General features: G+C 46.9%; 1 pseudogene; it reads right to left on the reverse strand.

Moving 5' to 3' along the window:
• Nucleotides 1-4567: 4567 nt before the first annotated feature.
• Nucleotides 4568-17936, reverse strand: LOC144278376 (small ribosomal subunit protein eS1A pseudogene; annotated as a pseudogene).
• Nucleotides 17937-18746: the final 810 nt, after the last annotated feature.

The raw sequence follows: 18746 nt of genomic DNA on the forward strand, positions 1-18746 counted from the left end.
AGAGCAAACCTCTTGTCCACCCATGAACACGTGGGTATCACTATGGAATGGAACAAGCCTGGAGCGATAGCCTCACCATTACCCGCCTCCTGCCCCAGCAATGCCTTACAGCTCCATCAGTGTGACGCACAGTGCGAAGAGAATGCAATGGGATTTTTGTCATTACTACTTACTGAGCACCGCACCCAGCATGATCTCTGCTCCATGGAGTTCACAGTCTAAGCTAGACTCAGCAATGCATGCTAGGCAAACAAGTGACATTTCAAAGCAATATGGAGGTTTTATTTTTTTAAATAGATGATGGGTTAGGCAAGAATTTTTGTAAGGGCTAATTTTCATAGGAAATTTCAAACTGAATTTCAGCTTTGGCTCATAGAAACACTACAGGCTGCACTGAGTGAACATTGTGAAATGCAACAGACTTTTAGTGGATTTAAAAATTATAGCAAACAGTAAATATTAAGATCCCCACACAGATGCTCCATCTACACTGCTCTCTCCGCATGTTCTGGAAAATGAAAGACAAACAATTTTGCTATTGGCACCTGCTTTGCTCTCCCCAGTTGCTCTGTTTTAGCGCCATGAGTGGGTGTAAGAGCAGATTTCAGTAGTAATCATCCATGTTAGTGAGCGGCCATACTGAACTCACAATTCCATAATGTATCAGCTGAGGGATGGTGCAATGTATGTAATTTTCTGGTATCTGCTATGGATGAGAGGAGCCAAACCTTGGGGGTGGGGGGATTGTTTCCCATTTACCCCCAGCCAGAATGTGAATTGTGGGCAAAACTGGGCATGTCCGTGAATGGCCAATTGGAAAAGGCTGAGACAGTCAACCAATGAGTTTAGTCTGGGTATCAGCCAGGGTGGCTTGAAGTCAAGGAGAGGAGAATTTGACCTGGAATTTGTCACAGGGCCTTGGCTCAGCTGGAGTACTGTTCTCTAGCTGGTCTGGTCTATGGGTCATAGGCCAGCAATTGAATGGCCCTCACCAGGCTGTGAAGGCTGTGAGGTGAGGCACACGGGAAGGCTGGTCTAATAGTCACAGCGCTGGCCTGAAACTCAAGAGAGTTCCTATCTACAGGGTCTAGCTGCAGGGTCACTGTGAGGCCCGAGGGAGAGAACAATGGGGGATGATGGCAGAGGGGTCGTGTAGACTCTCCTCCCCAAAGGCACTGGCCTTTTTTTGCTGCAGTTTCACCACAGTGCTCGCTCGACCTCACAACATGGGGATGGACCCAGTGACTCCATCGTGTCCTGAGCCCAGGGCGTGTGTCATGCTGTCCCTGCACTACATAGCCCCAGCTTATTAACTGATGGCATTGCTGAATGCAAGCTCCAAGCAGAGGGCTCTTACCTCAGCCCAGTAGATGGGGATGTCACTGCATAGGAGGTTCAGAGAGGTGCCCAGGGCCGTGCGGTCAGCCAGCTGCAGAAAGCAGGCTGGGGGTGGGGCGGAGTTTGCAGAGCTTCCTTCAGCTGGGGGAGAAATCTGGGGCTGGGTCTGACACAGCCCCAGATGCTGTGCAGGGGAAGAGGAAGTCCCATCCTCCCATCCCAGCCAGGACTAGCAGCTGAGCCTGGCACAGGGTAGGAGCTGCCAGACTGGTTTTCCCCAGTCCTGCCTCCTGCTCCGTAATGATTTACCTCTCTGCTGGCTGCCCTGGGCACCCAAAACATACTGCTGGGGAGGGTCGCATGACCACTCTTGTGGCTTCCCTATCAGAAAGTAATTTTTCTGTGGGGAAGCAAAGAAGTCTGCGCGGGACATAAATTTTGCACATCTGCAATGGCGCAGAATTCCCCCAGGAGTAAGCTCCATTCACTGGGACTCCAGCTAGATCATGTAACTCTGCTCCCCGCAGCCTCAGGGATTGCAGCACTGACAGTGCGTCCCCTCTGTAATAAAGTCAAAGGAGTCCCTAGCTTTTTACCTGCCTCTCTTTCTAGAGACTGTTATTGACTTCACTTTAAAGCTTTGGCCATTAGATATGTTGGGTGAGAGTCTGTGCAGAACTTGCAAGCCAAGAGCAGGGGTGGCAGTCTGCTGCCTTTGCGCCCTCCCAAGGCTGAGCTGCTCTGGTGGCTGACACGGCCCCTAAAGTAACTTGGACTTCCTAAGAAACATCTCTAAATTACAGTAGCCCATCCTGGGCTGTCTATGGGCAGCAGCACCACGCAGAATTCCTGCCCATTGCAGGGCCCCTCCCTCCTGCCCCTAAGCACCCCCTCTGGTCCCCAGCCTGCACCCTCTATTGGGGCAGCATCAGACACTTATGGCAGCTCCATGCAATGCCTGTACTGAGGGGATTCACCCTAGCCAGCTGCGGGGCATACATGGGCCACAACAGAAGGGAGAATCCCCCCTGTTCTTGTGTCTTGATTGCTAATACTAGCAATCAAAGGTTGGATTTGTTTGTTTCCCAAATGACAATGTCATCAAGCTGCCCAGTGATGTGGGGCTTCCTAGCCAGGAAACATCTTTGCTCCTTATATGAAAACTATTTGGAGTCCATCAAAAAGATCTCATCTTAATGTTACATGAGAAACAGTGTGATTTGTTATTATAGGAAAGAGACCGTTAGAGAGAGACTGAATGTAATTACCTGAGTGGTATACGTCCCCAAAGATATCTAGATCCCACAGTGAAATAGGCATTATGCTGAATATGGAAATAACCAGTGAATGAAATCTGTACCCTTCATATTATGCGATATTCTGACACTATGACAAATCATACTTCAGCTCTTGACAACAAAACCAGCATTGAATCCAGACAGGGTCATTATGGGAAAAGCCTGGCTTACTTAAGTGCCTGTTGAGTAATGATTTGGTGAAATGGGTTGTGACGGGCATGTCTAACTTTAAAGATAAGTATGAAAATAATCATATCCTGCTTCCCCTTTGTCCAATTACAACAAATAAATGCCCTAGAGAATAAGAAAGTTGCTCTGTAATTACAGATCTGTAGCACATTACTGAGATATTCAATTGTGTCCCAATCCATGCTGTGATATAAATAATAATACTGAGAAGACTGCACAGAAGCATCCTTCTAAGAAGAAAGTCACTACGTGGTAAAGATGGACTACATCAAAGAATAGCCATCATACACTGAGCTGGGATGGATCCATCCCAATATGGAAAATCTGGGGAAAGGACCAACTGACTGGTACTAAAGGTGGAGATTGGAAGGTAGATTTAAATAAGGCTATTTCTAATTACCCTCATTTTAATGTAATATTTTCAAGTTCCTGATCTGAAAACCAAGATTTGGTAGATATAAATAGATCTGCACAGTGTCTTCTGCTATCCCATCCCTGCTATCCCATCCTGGGGAACTGCAGCAGCAAAGAATAGATTAACACCAGGCCAGCGGAATTTGTTAGCAGAATTCCATCTGCCACTTTAATGACAAATTTGTATTCTTCCAGCAATGAGCTGATCCACAAGGGCAGCTCTAGCAGGGGTCACGGTGTTTGATCTACGTGGGAGAGAATGGTGCTCTCAAGGCCAGAAACATAGGGTGATGCTGAATCCAGCTGAGCTTCCCAAAGACAGGATTCTTTTGCTTCTCAGTTCCAACCCATCGGTAGATGGCAGAGGTGCCTTTTGTTGGGGAATTCTGGGCAACACAGAATTTGCACAGAATTAATATTCTGTGCAGAATTTCATTTTTTTCTGCAGAATTGGCACCACAGAGCTATTGGCTGCCACTAGGGGCCACTGGGCAATGCAGAACCCGACTCCTGAGCTTGCAAATAGAGGACACTGCTGGGGGGACAGGGTGGAGGACCTGGAGGGTTCCCAGCAGCTGCTGTTTCCAGCATGCCCTGTGCCATGGCCCCACAGTAAGTGGAGCATGTGGTCCAGTGGAGATGGAGGCTTTGCACACTCTGGCTGCTGGGCCTGATCCTTATCTGCCCAGGGACAGGAGCAGGCCCCAGAGACCCAGCTCTCACAAAGGGTGAGGAAGGGCAGGGCCTCACCACATCCTCCAGCAGGACATAACGAAGCTGCATGGAGCAGAGTCTGCGGCTGGGCTCTGAGGGAGAGTGGATGTAGTTGTCTGGGCCAGGGGGGCCCCATGCAGCCCCCTCTAGCACCCCCCAAATACCCTCTCCCCAATAGATACATACCCCTCCAGCAGCCCCCAAATACCCCCTCCAGCAGCCTCCAACTGTACCCTCCTCCCACTCCCCCTCTCCCTTCCCCCAGCAATGTCCTCTATTTGGTAACTTGAAATATGGTAACCCTATGGGGGCAGGGTGAAAAACCGAGAATCAACTAAAAGACCATAGGGGCAGAATTTTCCCCCAAGATGTGCCAAGCTGGCATATGTGACATAGCCAGACTGAGGCACCTGACAAAAGCATAACAGAGAAACAAGAATTGGGTTGTCATAGGGGTTTCTTTAACTCTCTACTCCTGGGGCAATGTTTGTATTGTTTAAAGGTATTTTGAAATAAACCACCAAAATAATTGAAATGGGCGTGATTATATTGTGTTGTTTTGACAAATAAAATATGCAGAATTTTAAAATATTGTGCACAGATTTTTAAATCTTTTAGCACAGAATTCCCCAAAGAGAAACAGGGGGCTCATATCCATAGGCTCACTCTACTTTAGCACCTGTCTCATCCCCAGAGGGTTTTCCAGTGCCAACACCTTCACCGTGCAATTCCATCAGCTCGCCCAGTTCAAACCTGGGCTTCTTCAGCATCTTCTCTTTGTAGACATACACATCATGAAGAGGGTAGATGGGGATTGGTCCTGCTTTGAGCAGGGGGTTGGACTAGATGACCTCCTGAGGTCCCTTCCAACCCTGATATTCTATGAGTCTATCTATCTATAAGCTTTCTCTATGTCTGGGATCAGCTCAATGACAACTTCCAACCAGGTCATTAGTTTGCACATTGCGTGTCATGGTTCCCAACATCTCATTGTAAATTTGGCAGACCTGCTCATGCTGGGCATATGAGGTCTTGCGAATCTGGTTATTGTGCTTCTTGGTAGAACCCATGCAAAAGAGGTGCAGTAGATAGCCATGAGTAGTTCTGACATCAGCATCAATCAATTGTCTGCCATTTGACCATGGAGCACATTTTGTCACAGGTGAATTCCATTCTATGGAAGTTGGTCAAACAGTTTTTGCCCTGAACATCCTCCGTAATCAGCTTGAATTTACAGCTTGAATGGACATCATTCTGCAGATCAGCAAGACTCACTTCAAATACATGGCTCCTAAGTTCATCAGAGGCCATTTTGATTCCTTGGGTCCTGGTGACGGGTGTCTTCCCAACGTTCGTATATGAAAAATTGCAGGTACCTTGACAGTAAAGGCATCTTGCAGTACTGGCAACCCAGAGCATTCAAAAATCACGAGCCAGGCTCCAAAAAATCATAAGATCAGCTTAAAAATCATAAGGTTTTAAAAATAATATGGTGTGGGTTCTTTCTATTTGCCTTCTCGATTTTGAGTCTTCGGGGGGCACGTTTTCAAGGGCTAGAAACTTAGAGTTGGTTGTTTGGTTTTGGGTTTGTCTGTTTTTACGGAAAGCTGAGATGCTCATTGCAGCAGGGGGACTAGCCCCATTAAAAAAGAATGGGCTCAACATAGTGGTGCCTGGTTAAGGGCCTTCTAATGGGAGTGAAGACACCTGGCCCATATAAATGGTGAGACAGCAGCTGGGAGAGGCAGGAAGGGGTGGTTGGAAGCTGCTGATGGAAGACAGCTAGGAGATCAGTGGAGAGACGTTTGCCTGCTGACCTTTGTGGGCCACAGGAGAAGGAAGGTCCAGGGAAACAGTCCTGGGGGCTGGTGTTCCAGACAAGGAACAGCAAGTCAGGGAACCCCAGGAAGGATTAAGAGCGTGACAGCAAGGAAAGCTCAGGGCCAGGAGGATGGCAGAGGTATGTTTGCTTGTTTACCTCTGCAGGCCCAGGAAGAAGGAAGTTACAAGGGAATAACCCTGAGCTGGGGAAAAACCCAGGAGGAGATAAGAGCTTAAGCCCAGGGTGGATGGATCTTGGCTACTTTACACTTTTGGAATGCTCAGGGTGGGTGGACACTGTTTATTTTGTACTTTTTGTTTGTGTTTTGAGTTGGCTAGGGGACACCTACCACTTTGATTGAAGAAGGAGACTGAAAAAACTTTTGTATTGTGGTAATGGACTGCACTCTTTGACTCTGGGGAGTTATTTCGGTGCATTTATTTTAACAAATTAGCTGGCAGCAAGGGTAGTATTGGACTCAACAGCAAAGATAGAGTTTATGAGGAACCCTAAAATGAGGAAACTGAGGCTGGGGGTGCCGAGCCAAGAGGGGGCACAGCAGGAGGATCTGCCTTGCTACACTCGCATAATCACATGACTCCAGCTGCTGGGGCTTTAAGAAAAATACCAAATATTGCAAGACATGCAATAAAATAATGAGTACCATGTGATGGAAACGGAGACCTGCTCAAGAGTCTGTGACTGTTTTCCCCTAGAGGCTGGGGGCCAGAAAAGGCTCTACGAGCCTCTACACTGCTGCTGACTAATGAAGATTCTCCCTCAGCTCAAGAGCAGGAAGCCGGTGTTTGTGCCACTGTGTTTGTGCAGGCTGCTGGAAAGGGATGGAGGAACACAGAAAGGCCATGAATTGTTTCCCTCACTGCACCTACTCCTGGTGGGGAAAATCAGGCCAGCAGGGGAGTTGTTCCCTTTTCCCATTGGGCCCCGCTGTCAGAGAGGGAGAGGGGCCAGTCAGTGCACTTCAGAGACTGCTATGGGGATGGGACCCCAAGTAGCTCTGCCTATTCTTTAAGGTGGAACCAGCTGAGCTCTCAGTCTGCGGCTTGTGTGATCGTGGTGATGTCAGGGCATATGCGAGACCCACAGATTTGTTACAAGCTGCTAGGGAAGGCTCAGACTGGACTGACAGGTACATTCCTAGGGCCCAAATCTCCTCTCACACAGCCGTGATGCCAATGAGTTCAAGGGAGTTAGTTACTCCTAATTTACACTCAGGCCTATCAGATGTGAATCAGCCCCTAACGCTGTCCTCTGATTTTAACAGAACTTCAGGTGCGGACCATAGCTTTTATGTCTGAGTAATAGAAAATTAACATCTCTCTTGCCAATTAACATCTCTCTTGCCCAGGGTCACATTGTAATTACAAGTAAAAGCTGAAAGGGGCAACCTGACATAATGAGAAAGCCAGGGGTATGGGGAGTGCAGTAGAATTGGCAACAGAGCCCATTGCTGACAGAAAACAGGCTGACAGACAACAGTACCTACCAAGTTGCAGTATAAACTCTTTCTGACCTATGCTGTGAAATGCTGGATTCCACTAGCGATGTTGCTCAGGCTCAGCGTTGTCTCTTTAACCATCTTCATAATGAAACACTTTTTCACGCTGGTAACACGGAAGCCTATTACAGCTTCAGTGCAAAGTTTGCACGATTCATTTGTACACACCACAGCCAAACTGTAGGATGAAAAACATTAGGAGCCTGATTCTCCTCTCACTGACACTGGTGTAAATCAGGAGTAACTCCACCTAACCGCTGGAGCTAGACTATATAAAAAGGTGTGAGGAGAGATCCAGACACCGCTCCATAGAGAGGCCCTCCAAATCTGATAATCAGACAGTTTCAAAATCAGTACCAACATCACAATAAATCATCCACATTTCTAGAAATTTGTTTCGAGCCCCCTTAGAGGCGTAATGGTACTTTAAACCGACTGTTCACTCACTCAGAATAGGTCTTGTTGGAAGCAGAGCCTTCTGGGATATGATCTGTGTACTATGAGCACCTATATGCAGGACCTTGAACTGGCCACGTTCTGCCAACAGTGCTATCAGAGCCTCATCCAATTTGTTCCTGGAGTTTTTGACAATATAATTTGTGTGGAGGCTGCAGCAGAGAACTACCAGTGGCTCATCTGCGGGAAGGTAAAATAAATGTATGGGGAAGGGAGGTAAAACTGTCACCACCTGGGGAAGACACTTCAGCCACATCCCCAACTAGTGTAATTTGGCACAGCTCCATTAAAATCAATGTAACTGCACAGATTTACAGCAGCTGGGGATCTGGCCCCTGTTGAGGGTCTTGTCACAAAACGCTATGGAGCTCCCAATACCTTGTTAAAAGGAGGTAAATCTTAGTGTGAAGTATTAGAAGATCCAGCCAGCAGCTGTAAATTGAAATCATGGGGAAGAACAAAAGGAATTGAGAGAGTACGGCCATTTACACATTTACACTGCACTTTGGAACGTTTGTCTTGCTCAGTGGAGGATAGCCTGGTCCTCTCAAGCTGCTGTCACAAGGCGAGGGTAAGGTAGCAACTTCTACACCTTGCATGGAATCTCCAGTTTTTGCTAATACCATTATTGCACCCTCACTAACGTAACGGGGCTGCAAATGGGCTTTATTCCATGTTTCTCCTGCTGGTCAGTACAAACTAATTGGCCGCAATTCAGCCAACCACTTCAGAAGATGATTAACTTTAAGCATGGGAGCAACCCATTGGCTTCAATGAACTGACTGCGGTCAGAGCCTAGGTAGTTTTCCTCAGAGCCTCCAGTCAGGTGCTGGGATTTGAGTAGCATTGTCAGTTGCACTGGGTCTGTGGCTGAGCGGGTATCTTCTTTGGTCACATCCCACCAGCAAGCCAGGTACTGGAAGGAAATTACTTCAGTCAGCTGGCTCCTAAGTGGCCTCAACAATGAGCCTTTCAAACACATGAGCAATAGTTGCAGTCTCCTGCTCATCGGTATGTAGTCATACAACACTGGGAACAAGGCATACATTTTTAACAGTGAGGGTTATTAGCCATTGCAACAATTTACCAAGGGTCACTGACAATGTTTAAATCCAGATTGGATGTTTTTCTATAAGATCTACTCTAGGAATCATTGTGGGGCAGTTCTCTGGCCTGTGTTATACATGAGGTCAGACCAGGTGATCATAGAATCATAGAATATCAGGGTTGGAAGGGACCTCAGGAGGTCATCTAGTCCAAACCCCTGCTCAAAACAGGACCAATCCCCAACTAAATCATCCCAGCCAGGGCTTTGTCAAGCCTGACCTTAAAAATATCTAAGGAAGGAGATTCCACCACCTCCCTAGATAACGCATTCCAGTGTTTCACCACCCTCCTAGTGAAAAAGTTTTTCCTAATATCCAACCTAAATCTCCCCCACTGCAACTTGAGACCATTACTCCTCTTTCTGTCATCTGCTACCACTGAGAACAGTCTAGAGCCATCCTCTTTGGAACCCCCTTTCAGGTAGTTGAAAGCAGCTATCAAATCCCCCCTCATTCTTCTCTTCCGCAGACCAAACAATCCCATTTCCCTCAGCCTCTCCTCATAAGTCATGTGTTCCAGTCCCCTAATCATTTTTGTTGCCCTCTGCTGGACTCTTTCAAATTTTTCCACATCCTTCTTGTAGTGTGGGGCCCAAAACTAGACACAGTACTCCAGATGAGGCCTCACCAATGTCGAATAGAGGGGAACGATCACGTCCCTTGATCTGCTGGCAATGCCCCTACATATACATCCCAAAATGCCATTGGCCGTCTTGGCAACAAGGGCACACTGTTGACTCATATCCAGCTTCTCGTCCACTGTAACCCCTTGGTCCTTTTCTGCAGAACTGCTGCCGAGCCATTCGGTCCCTAGTCTGTAGCAATGCATGGGATTCTCCGTCCTAAGTGCAGGACTCTGCACTTGTCCTTGTTGAACCTCATCAGATTTCTTTTGGCCCAATCCTCTAATTTGTCTCGGTCCCTCTGTATCCTATCCCTACCCTCCAACGTATCTACCTCTCCTCCCAGTTTAGTGTCATCTGCAAATTTGCTGAGGGTGCAATCCATACCATCCTCCAGATCATTTATGAAGATATTGAACAAAACCAGCCCCAGGACCGACCCTTGGGGCACTCCACTTGATACTGGCTGCCAACTAGACATGGAGCCATTGATCACTACCCATTGAGCCCGACAGTCTAGACAACTTTCTATCTACAATGATCACAATGGTCCCTTCTGGCCTTGGAATCTGTGAATACCACTGTGTTTGCTGTTTGGATACAGAACCCAGCAGTGTTCCCCTGTCTGTTTACCATCGCTGTCTGCTGAACCACCTCCCCTTGTTGCCAGGGAGGGCCATTTTGATAGCCTGGAAGAAACACTACAGTAAAAATGCCGTCCATGCAGCTTACAGCCCTTTACATGTGGGGCATGGCAGCGGAGAGTCAAAGGTACCACCTCTGAATTCTAGTGACAAAACACAGGAGGTTTGGCGGGACAGTATAAATCTGACAGGCAATTGGATGGCAGCATCTGTCACAAATAACTTGTCAAGCTAATTAATTAGTCAATGCAGGGAAAGAGCTGATAACGACAACTGGCTCAGACCGATAAATAAGGAACTTAACAGCTAAAATGTGAAAGTAGAATGTATAAAGGTCAGCCTCAAAGCGAAATTTCGAAGTCCTTACTAACAAAGCACTTCCTTATATCTAAGGGCAAGGTCTGCAAATGAAAATGTTTGGGAGTTATTAGTAAAACTCCTGAATTGATTTAAAGATAACCAAATATTTCCCATGAACAGAGCAACTGGAAGTTACATCTAAATCTGATTATTCAAACAGTTTTCAGTCAACAGCAGTTGTTGAGATCTGCTTAGCACATTTAAAAATCTAGAGACACAATATGTAATTCTAGCTCAGAACACACGGATCAGTAAACTAGAAATTTGGTTTTCTCTTTCGTACACACACACAAAATCTTTATACTTATATATGTTAGAACTGATTGATTTTTTAAATTAAAAAGTTTGTCAAAAAGTGGTCTTTTATTTAAAATGATTTGGGGGGGTAAAAATGGTCAACGTTGAAATTTTGTTTTTTGATAAATTTAGTGATTTTTAAACATTTTTATCAGAAACGTCAAAATGGTCAGAATTTTTTTGTTTTTCAAAAATCAGGTTTTCTGGAAACAAAACTGTCAGTTGTCATGATAAAAAAGCCTCAGAATTGTCTGTAAAAAACAAAAGACATGGTCCCATTTTGAACCCTTCAGAATGAAAACAACGCTGAAATATCAAATTAGTTTGTGAAATTATTCTTTCATTTTTTTCAACCAGCTGTAATCTATGTGTATATATAAATAAAAGTGTCCCACAGAACTGTGCCAATATGAATTATTTTAGATCCAGTGTTAAATATGCCACAACTGACACCCAGCAATTCAAGGAGATCTGACATTTCTCGTGATTAGAAGTTAGACTCATTGAAAATTGCACCCAAATGCCAACCCTAGTATAGGTTGTTTGCTATTGCAGTGTGAAGCATGGGCTCATACTAGATGAGATCAGCTCTTTGGTGTGATTCTGCTGATGCCAATAGAATTACACCAGGGTTTCATTTGGCCCATTGTATATAGGATAAAAATTTGTCAGATATTTCATTTGTCCCACTCCTAATATTGTACTTGGCACATCCCTTTCACAAGCAGCATCTGAGTGTTTCCTTAGCTGTTCAGCTGAATATATTTAACACTGGACAGCAGCTTGTACACAGTGCAACGATTTAATTCCCTTTAAAATAAGGTGTTTCTGCCTCTGTGACTTTCACAGATTCCTTCAGTTCTCTGCCTTATTTTTTCAGTATGTTTCAATCAATATGGTGCCCACAAGGATAATGGCCAGGAGAACCACAATGAGAGGAACGAGGGTGGTCCCCTTTCTGTCCCTTGGCATTGTGGGAATAAACTTGTAGGCCTGGAGAAAACATCCAACACATTGTTTCCACATCCCATTGCCAACATCCCCATGTAGGACCCTCTTCACCAATAGCCTGCTCCAAAACCCAAGGGAGAATCAGGTCCTGGGAGGACATTTACAAAACCATGGACACAAGTCTGTGATGGTCAAGTCAATACAATAGAGACTGTTTGGATTTGTGAATTCCCATTATCCAGTTCAGCACATCATAGCGAAGATTCAGCTTTATGTAGGAATTAAATGACATTTCAGTGGTGTGCAGGACTTGTGCTGACCCTCTGCACAGCGGGAACTTCACCTGCAAAGAAAGATGGTCCTGGGGGATAAGGATGCAGGGCAGTAAATGTTCACGTGATGCATTTGTTAAAAAGTACAACGTTGCTTATCGGGAGTATGTTCCAATACCAGGACCACTTGTGCCTATAATGTTATACATCCGTAATACTTTGATCAAACTGATTTCTTTTTTCTTAATGGAAGGCTACGAGAACCACATTATTCCTAGATTGTATCCTGACATCTCAAATGTAAAAAATATCAAGAGATTAAAAGCAAGTGACAGTCCACCAAACAGAAACAATACATACTGGTGGCTCTGCATAGGCTCAGTCAGCTGGGGAAGTGGTCCATAGAAGGATGAGCCAGTCACCTTGTGATCAATGCAGGATTGTCCAAAGAGGGGGTTTTCTGTATCTCACAAAGGTGTGTGTTAGTTTTTTGTGGCTATCCCAAAAGCCTCATTTTTCTCATCTACCCCCATTTGCAGGAAGAGCTCTTAACCCAACAGAAAATCCTGTTGACCTGAGAAATAGCTGGTCCTTTCTGACGGCTCTCTGTTGGAATCTAAACACACCATTTGATGTGTTTTGCTTAGATAGTGACATACATCAAGTTTCGGGAAGCAAAAGAGGTTGTTGGGTTTTTTGTGGTTGATGTGAACCTCAGCTGAGTAAACTGTGAAGGGGTTTTCCCCCAAGTACCAAGCCAACAGGAAGGAGAGCCAGGGCAAAATTTTCAAACATGGTCGCTGAATCTGAGTGTCCAGCAGGAGACAGGTTTTCAAGGGTGCTGAGCACCCCTGGCTCCAGTTGAAGTCTGAGTTGTGGGTGCTCAGCAGCTGCAAATCTGGACCAGAAGTGACTCCAGATGAGCACTCACAGCCAAAAATCAGTGGCTCCTTTTGCGACTGTTGGTCCTAATTTTGATGGAGTCTAAGCTTGCCCCTAGGGTAGTCAGCAGCAAAACTCCTATAGGCGAGAGCACAGGGTCAGACCCCCAGGCTTACAGAAAAAATCTTGCCGTGTACAAAACAGGAACTGGATAAGGCTGCTCATAAAGAACCCAGTCCTGAGGTGCTGAGTGCCTCGCCTCCTGTGGCTGTCCAGAAGGCTAGCCTGCCAGGGGTGTGTATAAACAGGGAGAAGAGGATCAGGCTTCTGTGGGTACATCTACACAACAAGCGTTAGTGAGCCTCAGAGGCCAGCTTGATAGACTCGGGCTCACAGGGCTTGCACTATGGGGCTAAAAACAGCTGTGTAGCTATTGCGGCTCTGGCTGGAGGTCAGGCTCTGAAGCCTGGCGGGGAGTGGTGGGGGGACGATTGTGGGAGGGCTTCCGAACCAAGCTTCCCCACCCCGCAGATACACTCAGCTTTCAGGAGATCCCACAGCCCTGGATGGGGAGCCGTGACAGGAGGAGGGAGCGTTTCCCCATCAGGGGATGTGGGACGTCCTGGCTTACCAACAGCTGGGGCCATTCTGAATGAGCTGGGGCAGCCAGAGCCACAAATCCTAGCGGGCTGCTCCCCGACAAAGCTATCAGACAGGGAGGATGGAAAAAGCCCCATTCGCAGGCGGCATTAGAAAGCCGCCATTTCCCTTGGGAGCTTCTACCAACCCCATCGTTCAGCACTTCAGGCTAGCATTCATCCTTATGGACTGCAAACAGGACAGGGGGAGGGGCCCTTGGGGGACTCCACAGGTGGGCCATCCGGGAGAAGAAGAGAAGTTACCCATCGCCACTCTGAGCACGGCCTGAAGGGAAGGATCTCCTCTAGTGCAGGGTTTCCCCATGAAGCCCTACTCCTTCAAGGTGTGATCATAGTAATGTACTCAGCGTATTGCAGCAGTGCCTTGGAGCGTTGGTCAGGTGCTAGGATCCCGTTGTGCTAGGCGCTGTACAAACACAGAACAAAAAGATTGTCCATGTAATATAATAACTAACATCCAATCTCTCTGAGGCCGGAGGAGACATCAGGATCGCTGGTGGATTCCCTTTCCCATTCTGTGGCCAGAGTCCTAATCCTGAGGTGTCCAGGTTTTAGGCAGTAGTCAGGATCTTGCAGCCTTATCTAAGCAGTCGCTGTCAAGGAAGACACCACAATGAGGCAGGGGCTTTACAAAGGGGTTTTATCTTTGTAGCCACCACCTGCCCCTTTCCAGTACACCAATCTACATGTACTGGAAACTGCCCTTTTCAACTGCACCAAAGCAGAATAAGGCCAGTGTGTGTATGTAGCAGTGCGAGAAAAACCAGGAGGAAGAAAGAGAGTATAAAAAAAACAAGGAAATGCCAAAAGGATTAAAAATGTGCAAAGCAAACTGAGTACAGCCAGGAGTAATCTGGTCACAAATCCTGTGAGAGGCAGACTCTTAGCTTTTAAAATCACAAGGAAGCTATAAACCGGTGTAACCCTTCTGCCAGGTGCTGTCAGCAGCAACAAAGGGCCAGGTTCTAACATCTAGCTGTTCTTCTTAAATATAACTGTAAGCAGAGTCAGGATGAGCTCCACCCTGACATCTGGTAGTGAGGTGTGGCAAGTTGTGGAAAAGAACTTCAGGGGCTGATCTCATTTGCATAGGCACACCCACCCCGCCTAGAATGAGTCCATAGCTGCCCAAATGGTCACTTTGGCTGCTGTGGGATCCCCAGTGTCTCTGTTATTGGGGCAGGAAGAATAAATTGTTATTACCCTTATTATGGGAACTGTGCTTGGAACCGTACTGGGCCTTTTGTTATGATGGAGGGACTTGCCATCAACTAAGTAGCACTCGCTAGGCAAGGGACATGGGTTCCAAAATTCTGTGAATTGAGAGAGAGTGGGAACAGGTATTTATACTTGGTGGTATGGGCTCCCTGGTGAGGGCTTTACATGTTAATAGCACTTCCTCCTCTCTCCACTGTGGAATGTCAGAGCTAATGTTGACTCCATTAGGAGTCTGGTTACAGGCTGCTGAGCTGAATTTGCTTTGGGCTAATGGTGCACCAGCAGTAAGGCTCTCCTACTACAAGCTGAAATCACAAAAGAGCTAAAAACTGACTAAGAGCTGAAATCACTGAGTGTTGTGTTAAGTAGTGGGGGAGCCTGAAGATATATTGTGGAGCAGTTTGCGGGACGGCTGGAGTGGCTTGTGGACCGGCTGGTGGAGCAGTTCATGGGACGGCAGGAGCTGCTTGTGGGACGCTGAGCGGAGCAGTTCGTTGAACGGTGGGAGCTGCTTGTGGGACGCGGAGCTGAGCGGAGCAGTTTGTGGACTGGCTGGTGGGGCGGAACGGAGAGGAGCAAAGCCCTATGGAGCTGTGGGGCAGCCAGTTTCAGATCATGTAAGGTGCCCCTTACCTCTTCTCCCCCCCCTCACCCCCCATCTCCACCCAGGTTGGGAGGTAAAACTCTGCAGATAAACTTTCGAACTCTGGGGCTGCCCTGACCAGGGACAGAGACTTCAGGGAGTTTGGGTGATTTCGGGTTGCTGGACTCAAGAACCCAAGGGAAAGGACATGCCCCAATTTGCTTCGGGTGGGTTTTTGCTCATGGGTTGTGTTATGAATCCTGTTCGTGGTGTTTCCCCAACATAATGCCACATTGTCTATCTCTGTTATTAAAAGGCTTTTTGCTACACTCAAACTCCGTGCTTGCGAGAGGAGAAGTATTGCCTCTTGGAGGCGCCCAGCGGGGGTGGTATATATTTGTCCCAGGTCACTGCGTGGGGGCTCGAGCAGGTTTTGCATTGTGTTATTGGAATGGAACCCCTAGATACTGAACCTGGCCCTTGTTGCTGCCAACTCTGATGGGCAGAAGGGTTACATAACAAACATACCAGCTTGAGCCACCACACAGAAAACTAAATACCTCCCCTGGGCGCCCTTAGCAGGCAATATTTATCCTCTCACAAGCCCTGTGTGTATAATATCAAGGAAACTTTTTAAAGAAGAAAAGCAATGCATTATAAATTTGGGAGAACACAATAATACATCAACAAATGTCTATGCGACTAGTAAGTAAAATATCCACCCCGATAGTGTCCTTTGCCTCAGTTTCCTCACCTGCTGGTGTGAACATCCAGTGGACAATGTCCCTTTGACACATTAATTTCCTCCCCCCTTCCTCTCTGGTGGTGCAACCCACTCATGGTTTGGTGTCAGTGGTTAGTGTCATCCCAGAGCTCTGGAGTGGACTCAGGCAAGTCCATCTACAGCCCCTGGGGGGGGGGAAGTGCTGCTTGGCTTTAAATCCGGAACATCCCTTTCATCTGGTCTTTATTGTGGTAGACATGTCACTTTCTCGGGAAGAGACTCAGACAATCTACAACTCAGATTTTTCAAGCTCTTAAGAAGGTATCTCAAACTTCATTAAGATACAGGGATAACTGTATTTTTTTATTTAACAACTATATACTTTCCCCCTTTTTTTAGACTCTAAATGCTTTGGGGCAGGGACCACATATTCATGTCTTTGTACAGCACTTGTTGCAATGAGGCCCGGTTCTTATTGGGGCTGCTGGATATTTATGAAATATAAATATTATACAATAGTAACACACCCAAATTTAGAGGGGGGATCTTTTTTGTAAAAAATCACCTAATAAACCTCAGTACAAAATGTAAAAGATCGCGTTTCCTTTATACCTTCTTTCCATTCTATACTAATGAAAGGGAAAGTTTGTTGAAGGTTCATCAGATCAAACCCAGGATAATAACCTGTCAGTTGGCTGATCTGTTCTTGGCAAGAACGTTTGCTGAAATACGGAAGGGGAAACACCCCTTGGCCCATTCCACTTTTATATAAAGAGACTCTATATAAAGCCCAGCTCCTCAGGGAGAAGGCAGCATCTCTGGGTTTGCATTTAACGTGCAGCAGAAATGGACTCCAAAGATAGCACCAAGCCCACCATGCCTGCAGAGCCACCTATGAGTGATGATGACACATCTTTGCGTGCCCATCCTTGACCATGCTGGAGAGGAGGGCTGAGTGAGTGCTGTCCACAACACAGCTGAGCAACCACTCTCGTACTTGTGAGTCTTGTATCCCACACACTATCTGGTCTCTTGTCAAAGAAGCTTTCATATTTCCAAAATTGCAGCTGGCTGCTAGACCTTTTAAATCAGTTCTGTCGTCATAGAGTTATTCCGCTCCCTGCCATGTAGCTCTGAATGTTCTCTCCTGCTGTCTAGGACTGGATTACCCCTGGCATCACGTGTTATACTTTATTGTGTCTGGATCTTCTGCCACGTAAGAACTCACTCTGACACGGGGTTAATTAACAACCTCCAGTGTTAGTGGCTGCTTACAACATGGCTTCTTCAGCCTTGTGGCTTCTCAGACAGCTCCCCGGGAGGTGCCACTTCCAAACAGTTCCCCGTAGGAAACATAAAGCGTCTGTTGCTATTGTTATACTGGGCTCCACTGATTGTCCAAAGAACCAAACTCAGAAAAGGAAAATCAAAATTTCCATCTGGGGCTTGCTACCCAGCGACACTCCCAGGGCTTCCCACCTGGAACCACCCTTCTTCAGGGACCACTGCAGGAGACACTCAGGACCCCCACAGTTGAGTTACTTGCTGGCTTTTATAATCCCCTACTCCCTTTCCAGCTGGTTCTGATAATTGACCAGGGCTGGCTGGCCTCAGACCTCTGGCCCTTAAAGAGGCAAGCCACCCTCTTACACTCATACACACTGTTATGCTCTTGTTCCCAAATGCTGACTCTGTGTCCACGTTCCAATCCAGCTTTGTTGGAAGAGAAAAGCTCAAAGTTCAGTTATGCCTATTGCTGTTTTACTGTGGATCTTCTGTGCAATTCACCCCTCTCAGGCTTTGCCCAGCTGGTAAATGCCAGCCAGCAGCCTTTGGCGCAGGCCGTATCACCAGAGGGCACCGTCATGGCCAGCAGGCCCAATACTTGGCTGGCCTTTTATCGTCCATCTGTTTGTTTACAGAGCCCCTACCCAGGCAAATGGCCTGAGAGGCAGCAAAGTCCAATGAAAACATTTCACCGTGTGCGATGTGTCTCCTGCAGATCATCCAAATCACCAGCAGTGGAAGCAACGGGGAAGTGACTGAGCAGACGATGATGGTGAGCAGCCAGGAGAACGTGGCTGCCTTTCACGTCGAGGGCAACACAACCTCAGCGACTGTCGTGCATGACTATAAACCCGTGAGTCCCACAGATGTTCCAGGCTGACGTGAAAGAGTAAATGGGATCTCAGAGGGCTGGGTGTGAAAATTATTCCAACAAGACTGGTGTGTGAACCCTTAGAAATGCCTGGCACATGAGGCAGGTCAGGACAGAAACCAGAACAAGAGCTTACATGATGTGCTGCTTTCTCCACAGTGGCTAGATCACATATAATAGGTCATAAGTCCACAACTGCCTCTAAGCTAATAAAGACGGTTCTTTTGCTCAGCTAGTAGCCTCAACTAAGCAGAGGCTTATGGCTTTAGATCCAGAGGTGCTAAGTTCAGTCCCCACTTAGACCAAGAATAATCACTGCTGTCATTCTAAAATCAATCCTGCAGTTAGCTCTGGGGTGTAGAGCTTAAGATGCCTGTGTAAATGAGGCAGCCATGCAGCAGGTCCAGACTCCAGAGGAAACACATGTACGTGAACCAGTCTGATGTATTCCTTTCAGTAGAGCGTATGTGCACCGCTGTCCACACAGCAGGACTCCCCACAGGTGAGGGGATTTGACAC

The sequence above is a fragment of the Eretmochelys imbricata genome, chromosome 22 (assembly GCF_965152235.1).
Source record: "Eretmochelys imbricata isolate rEreImb1 chromosome 22, rEreImb1.hap1, whole genome shotgun sequence".
NCBI lineage: Eukaryota > Metazoa > Chordata > Testudines > Cheloniidae > Eretmochelys > Eretmochelys imbricata.